Raw genomic sequence first — 6,901 nt, 5'->3', positions numbered from 1 at the left:
TTTAAACCTTTCAGACGTGTCTTTTGTTTCTGAGAAGCCTGTTTCATGGGTATCTCGGTGATACACTACATGTATATTTTTTTCAGAGTAGAGAAAGGAGGAAACCACCAGTATTATGAATCTCTTTAGAGGCGGCAGTGTTTAACAATGTAAATTCTGATTAAGATATACATAATTTTAAAGAAATCTGTTGTCATAAGTGACATAAACATAATTTTGAATATATGGTGACATTTGTTCTGATAATTTAGATTATAAATTGCACTATTGTGGCATAATTTTAAATAATGTTCCAAGGACACTGAGTGAATGCAACATGTAGGTATATCTTATTTCATGATACTCAGAGACATTGGACTAACACAACATATAATCAAAGTACTAGAAGGAAAGGAATAAAACCAATGCTTTTGTGGAGGGTTAAACTATGTGTATGATGTAATAAGTTGATATTTTCTGGCATACATGCACTGCACTTATAATCTTAATGGACAAGTTCATAAAGTTTAGCACAAAAAATAAGGGAATTTGTGTTTGGTTGTTTTATTTCTCTCATTTAATGGTACCAGTTGGGTTGTATAATACATCATTGGAAAGCCTGATGAGTCATCTTTAAGATGAAGTGTAACTTGTAAGGTTAATGCCTCTGTGGAATGAGCAACACAGCTAAGCATGTGGGTAGTGCCTCCTTGAAGTGTGCCCAAATTCCCTGCAATATTCTCCTGTTGGAATTCACAAATTTCTTTACTTTCTGTGCAGCCTTCCTGGTTTTCTCCAGCTCTTACTTAAACCCTTGGTATTTCTCCAGTTTCTTGTGTTCCTTTATACCACCTGGGAAGGCTACATCAATCCCTATGGTTTTCCTTTGCTGCTTATCTATGATCACAATGTCCCGTAGGATTGCCATTCCCATTATGTTGATCTGTATCTGAAGTCCACAAGATCTTGGCTCTCTCATTCTCCACCATCTTGGGAATTGTTTCCCAATTTGACCTTAAGGTCTCCAGTCCATATTCTGCATAGACACTTTGTACACTATGCTTCTTGGTTATGATTCCATGTATTCTTTTCCTGCCAGTATCTTACACCCTGCTGAATTATTGTTTCAGGAGCCTCTTTGCACCGCCTGTACCAGGGATCCTGCCTGGTGTGGTTGATCTGGGCCTCTATTGCCCAGGTGCTCAATGCTTGCTCCTGTGCTGCCATGATTAGCACCTCCGTGCAGTCCTTCAGCCCTCTCTCACTATTGGTAGGACTTGTTCATATCTTTGACCAGCTCATTATCCCAGTCAGGATATCTGACCTCTGGCAGGGCATAACTGTTAATAGCATGGATCTTGTTTTTACCACTGTGTTGACTTCTCGGGACTTACCTTACTCATTGTAGGTATTTTTGCAGTTTGCTTTGTTGCTTTCCGTGTGACCTCTTTATATTTGCCTTTGTAGTGTACTTTGAGCCATCTCCTCCGACAGGCCACAGCAGGTCCCTGAGAACACATAATCAGGGTCTGCTGGCTGTTAAGCAAACACGTCTGACACCCCAAAGGTGATAGAGCCTTTGCAGGAGTGGCTCCCTCCCTCTGGAACTCCCTTCCTCTCAGCCTGAGATCTACAGACTCAGTGATCGCTTTTAAAAAGCAGCTAAAAATGTATCATTTTAAACTTGCTTTTGCTTAGTTTTATTGGTTTTTACAGTATGTCTCCGGTGTTGTTTAGTGTTTTATTATAAAGCACTTTGTGACTTTTGTCTTAAAAGGTTTTATGTAAATGAACATTACTTACAAACAAAGATCTGGGATGACCCCACACACCCAGGACACTTCCGTGTTCACCAGCCTTCCCAATGACAGAATCAGAGTCCTGTGAGCCTGCACCAACAGACTTAAACACAGCTTCGTCCCCATGGCTGTGAAGAGACTGATGCAAGTAGACGAATTCAGCAACACAGCTAAGCGTCTGGGTAGTGCCTCCTTAAAAAGTATCCTCCTTAAAGACAAATCATTGAACTCTGGCAGATTTTCTTAGTGATGCTCCGGATAATGACTAATTTTGCACACTTCTTGCATCCTACCTGTACTGGGAGCTCTCTCCAGCCGGGAAGTCAATCCTGTGTTGACTCTTGTCTTATCTCTGCTCTTTCTTTTTGTCTCTTCCTCCAACAATGTCCTCTTGCATTTCATTGTTGAATCAGCCACAGTGAACATTTAAAAGTTTTAATCAGTTAGCATGTTTCTGTAAAGAAAGAGTAAGCCGTTCACACTCTTGCAACCCTGAGTGCAGCACCCTCAGTGGAAACTATTACAGGTACAGCAGATTAATTTGTTGCGAGGCTGAATGTTGATTGAATGCTTCCCCACTCAGAAGCCAGACGCTGGTGTTAGAGAGTTGTTTGACCAGTGGGAAAGGAGCTTGACAGGGTAATTTGAGTATCCATGTTATTAAACATGGATTCCACCATTAATATGTGTGATTAATTTTATTCCCAAATGCTAGTTGCAGCGTGTTTACCCTCAGTACAAAGACACCCGAATTACATTTATACAGCCCAGCAGTCTATGAAAGGAAGGGACATAAAATATTTTATTCTGAGGAAATACAGTTTTTGATTACCTTTTCTGACTGAAAAATTAGTTTAATATTTTTGGGTAGATCACAGTGTCAGTCCTTCATTGTAAAAATGGCTTTAGAGTTTATTCAACACATTACATACAGTTGTTTGTAATTAGATTATAGCTGAGAACCTGTCATATTGTAGCAGACAAAATAGTGAGGAGGAGGAACAGGGATGTTAAAAAGCTGCCCAAAAGCTCATTTTTATCCCAAACCCCCAATCAATGATACCAGGCAGTGTTCTGTAGCCTTTATGTGTGCCTGGGGACATTGCATAGAAGATGATGGAGGTAGGGTTGAGTAATGCAGTTGAATTCTCAGTGGAAGGATTTGTAGGTTTTGATCCTAGCTAATTAATGTGAATCCCTCAATGGGAGTAATGTTATCTGTGACTGGGAAATTTGAAGGGGACTCTTCTGCCCCTGTGCATGTCTAAGTTTGTGTGTGTTGGCAGAATGTAAAGGCTGACTGAGTTGGTGTGTGTGTTAATAAAAACCCAGAAATCTTAACTCTCTGTGGACCCCACTGTGCTATTGAGGTAGCAGGAGGAGGGCATTGGTGTTGTGTTTCATCAATCCACCCATTAACTACAAACACCAGGAAACTTTAATTAAGCTGGGGCAACAGATGATTAATTAACTTTAGGACTTTCCCCTCCTTTTTTCTTTTCTTTTACATATTACACTGAGCCAGTGAAAGTGTTAATTTAGCCATGTAGTTTCCAAATCCAATTAACACAAATATTAATGCACCACAATCTGCTTTCTTATGCTCTATAGTCTTATAGGGCTATTCTCTTTTGTGGATCGACTGTCAGAGAATGCCAGTACACATAAGCCGAGCAGAATGTATCAAACCGGGGTTAGGAGAGGTAATAAGTTTGATTATTTTATGGAGTTTATTATGCTGTGTTATCCTTTTAGGGAGGTGATGTTGTGGCAGTGGATCAGTAATCCAGACTGTCTTGTGTCTCACAAAGTGCTCTCCTGCCCTGCCACCATGGATGTTGTCATCATACGTGGCCAGTTTGGATGGGAAGGCCTGGAGAATGTGTCAGATAAAGTCCATCAAGTTATATCTATATTTTATTAAATCAAGCAATTTATCTTTGAGTTCATGCACACATGAGAAAGGCTACATGATCATGCAGTCAGTTAATATTTCAGGAAATATGGGGGTGAGTTGGTAACTTTTACGTCCATATTTATCTATTTCCAAAACAGTCATGAAGTGATTTAAAAAAAAAAAAAATTAGTCAGCTTTTTTATAATTTGTTTGAACCTTTAGTTAACAGACACAAGTCTGTGAAAGTGTATTCATGCACCAAATTTATTGTAGTCAGAGCATTCAAAATTTAAAATTCGATGGCAGCAACATTTTCAAAATTGCTGGAAAAGAGGCAAAGAAAGACAGAATATTGTATGTTGTGGTTCAGATTAGCTGGCAACAAGTGAGGGTGCCAGGACTGGGTATAAAAGTAGCATCTGTCAAAGGTTTAATCTTTCCAAACAATGATCAGCTTGGGTCACCACTTTGAGTAAAACTATTTCAGAAAATTATCACTAGTTACAACATTTTAAAGAGAGCATTGGTCTTTCAACACATATTTAGCTACAGTCCTGCAGGTTTTAGATGTCTCCCTGATCCAACACACCTGGTTCAAATTAAATGGCTCTCTCAACAACTTGTTTTCAAATTCTGCCCAAACATTGATGCATAAATCAGATTCAGTTGTGCTGTGGCAGGGCGTATCCAAAACCTGCAGGACAGCGGGTCTTGAGGACCAACTTTGGACGCCCCTGAGCTCAGATAGTTTGTGTGGTGGCCAAATAGACATGGAGATGTTGGACCTACATAGCCTTTCAACTCATTAGTTTTGATCTTATATTTCATTTTTCATTTTTCATTTTCCATCTTTACTAATAGCCACCATTTTAGTAAAGATGGATTAATATGACCTGGTTAAGCAACAGTAAATTTAATTAAAATTTTAGTTTTTTGCTATTATAATCCTTAAATTTATTCCCAGGTGTTTTACTCAAATCATTCACAGATTTTATTTTTTTCAGTTCTGTATACAAAGCTGCCCTGAAGGAGTGGTGCCCCACCTATCTGGCCCAGTATAAAGTAAGAGAGGGTTGTGCTAGCTTAACTTTGGTATAGAGTGCTTTACATTTCAGCTAGGTGTAAGTATTGTACACCATTTCTCCAGACAAAAGGCTGAGCCAGAGAGGTAACCACATACTTGCTGGGACTGCTTGTACTGGGGGGGTACAGATTTAGATCTTGTATTCTTCTAGTCTTTCAGGTGGAGATTTTATTGTTCCCACCTACCTAGTAGGGTAACACCCCACTCCACATAGACTTTAATATTTTGTAAAGATTTAGAAAACCCGTGAAAATCTCAGCAATTAAACCACTCTTGGATGTTTATGGCCTGTGAATCTTTAGGTGGCAACATAATCACATGGGCTCACAATTTTCCTTTGAAAGCATTTTAATTTAACAGCTGTTGCCTTTGCATTTAGGTTTCTAAACGTAGCAACATACTGTGTTGTTATTCTGTCTTTTTGAGATAATCTTGTGGCAAGAGAACTTTATAAACCACCTCCTGAAAAAATGTAAACTATGTTATGCAAGGTGGAAACCATGTAGCAAATATGTGCAGAGAATATGTAGAGTTCTTTGGTCATGAGCTCATTTTGGACAGAAAAACAGTGAGCATGACCTCTATGCTCAGATGACATCACATTTCATCTGCTTTTGGAAAAGTTTTAAGTGGCAAGGATGACAAAAAACTATCCAGGGTGTTATTGATCTGTGCATCTGTGATGGTAATCATCCATTGCTTGGATGATGATATATACATACATATATTTGGAGGCACCACAAAGATGCTTATTTGAATTAAAAAAAAAAAAAACTACTATCAAGATAATATATTTTTCCACGAAGTCCAGAGTTGTTTCAGAAAAACAACACGGGTCCTTATTTTGTACAATTTACAAATACCAAAGTGCTGTCTGTGTGACAGCAAATTTTTTAAAATAATACTTCATTTGTTTATTTAAACATAACATTGTGGAAAAGTTGTTATGCATGAGAGGAACTAACTGTATACTTCAGGTCTGCAGTGTCTCCTCTTATGATAATTGACATAAAGTGTTTAGTTTTAAGTATCTGCAACTGCTTGATTTGTGTTTTGCTATTTTGATAAGAAAAGTGTTCCTGTAGCACCATCCCACTGCTGCTGAGTGAATAGCAGTGTTCCAGCATCTTCCCTATTTCTCTTCTTTTCCTCCTCAAAGCTGCTCTCACTGCATGACCAATAACAGCCTCAAGGAAGCAACACTGTAATTCTCTGTAAATGACAGCTAATGAAGCTGCTATTTGCCCTAATTACTTTGTGTCTTTAAGGGGCTGTCAGTAGTATCTAGAAGATGCCATTTTCATTTCACTTAGTTGGAAAATTCAGTATCTCTTGCCTCTGTTTTTCCTCTCATCAGCACCTTCAGTGGTCAGGGATAGCTCTCCTCTGTGGTTGCATCAAGCATGTGCTCAATTAACATCTCATGGAAGGTGAGAACCGTTTTGAAAACATTTCTCATTACACCTTATCACTGGGCCACAGAGGGGGGACAACATGCAACAAATTAGAGGGGTGAATGAGAGATGGAAAGTGAAGAAAGGAGGGAGGGCTGGAGACATCAAAGTGTTCCCACTCTATTTAAATTGAGTGATCTTGTGTGAAAGATCCACACTACATAAAGATTAACCCCATCCACCCTCCCACACACACATACAGCTATATCACACACCCACATACCCTTGGATTTATGTGTCAAGGGTTAATAACTATGAGGATGAAGACACTGAGGAGGGGTTGTGTGGGGTGTTTAGGCAATTTCATGTGTGTGCATGTATATGGAGCGTGTTTCTGTTCATATGTAAGCAAAGATGCTTGTGTGCGTGAGCAGAGAAAAGAGAGTTGGAGATCACACATCACAGACTGACAACAATCCCACAAACAGCAATGATCAGACCTGCCAGCGTTTTTCAGGAACACACAGCCCTTGAGGACGGGAAATGATCCGTTCCCTGTTTTCTACCAGTTTCACCAAGTTCTTCAACTCATTTCATTACGCTGTTCAGCTTATGGTATCTGTGTGTGTGTAGGTTTATGAGAGTTCCTTTCTTGTTTTTATGTGTCCCTCTACTTGTTTGTGTCTGTTGTATTTCACTTTCTGAGCTTGTGTGTGTGTGTGTGCATCTTCTGTCTCCCCAACTTGTC

The sequence above is a fragment of the Melanotaenia boesemani genome, chromosome 22 (genome assembly GCF_017639745.1).
Source record: "Melanotaenia boesemani isolate fMelBoe1 chromosome 22, fMelBoe1.pri, whole genome shotgun sequence".
NCBI lineage: Eukaryota > Metazoa > Chordata > Actinopteri > Atheriniformes > Melanotaeniidae > Melanotaenia > Melanotaenia boesemani.
This window is presented reverse-complemented; position numbering follows the sequence as displayed.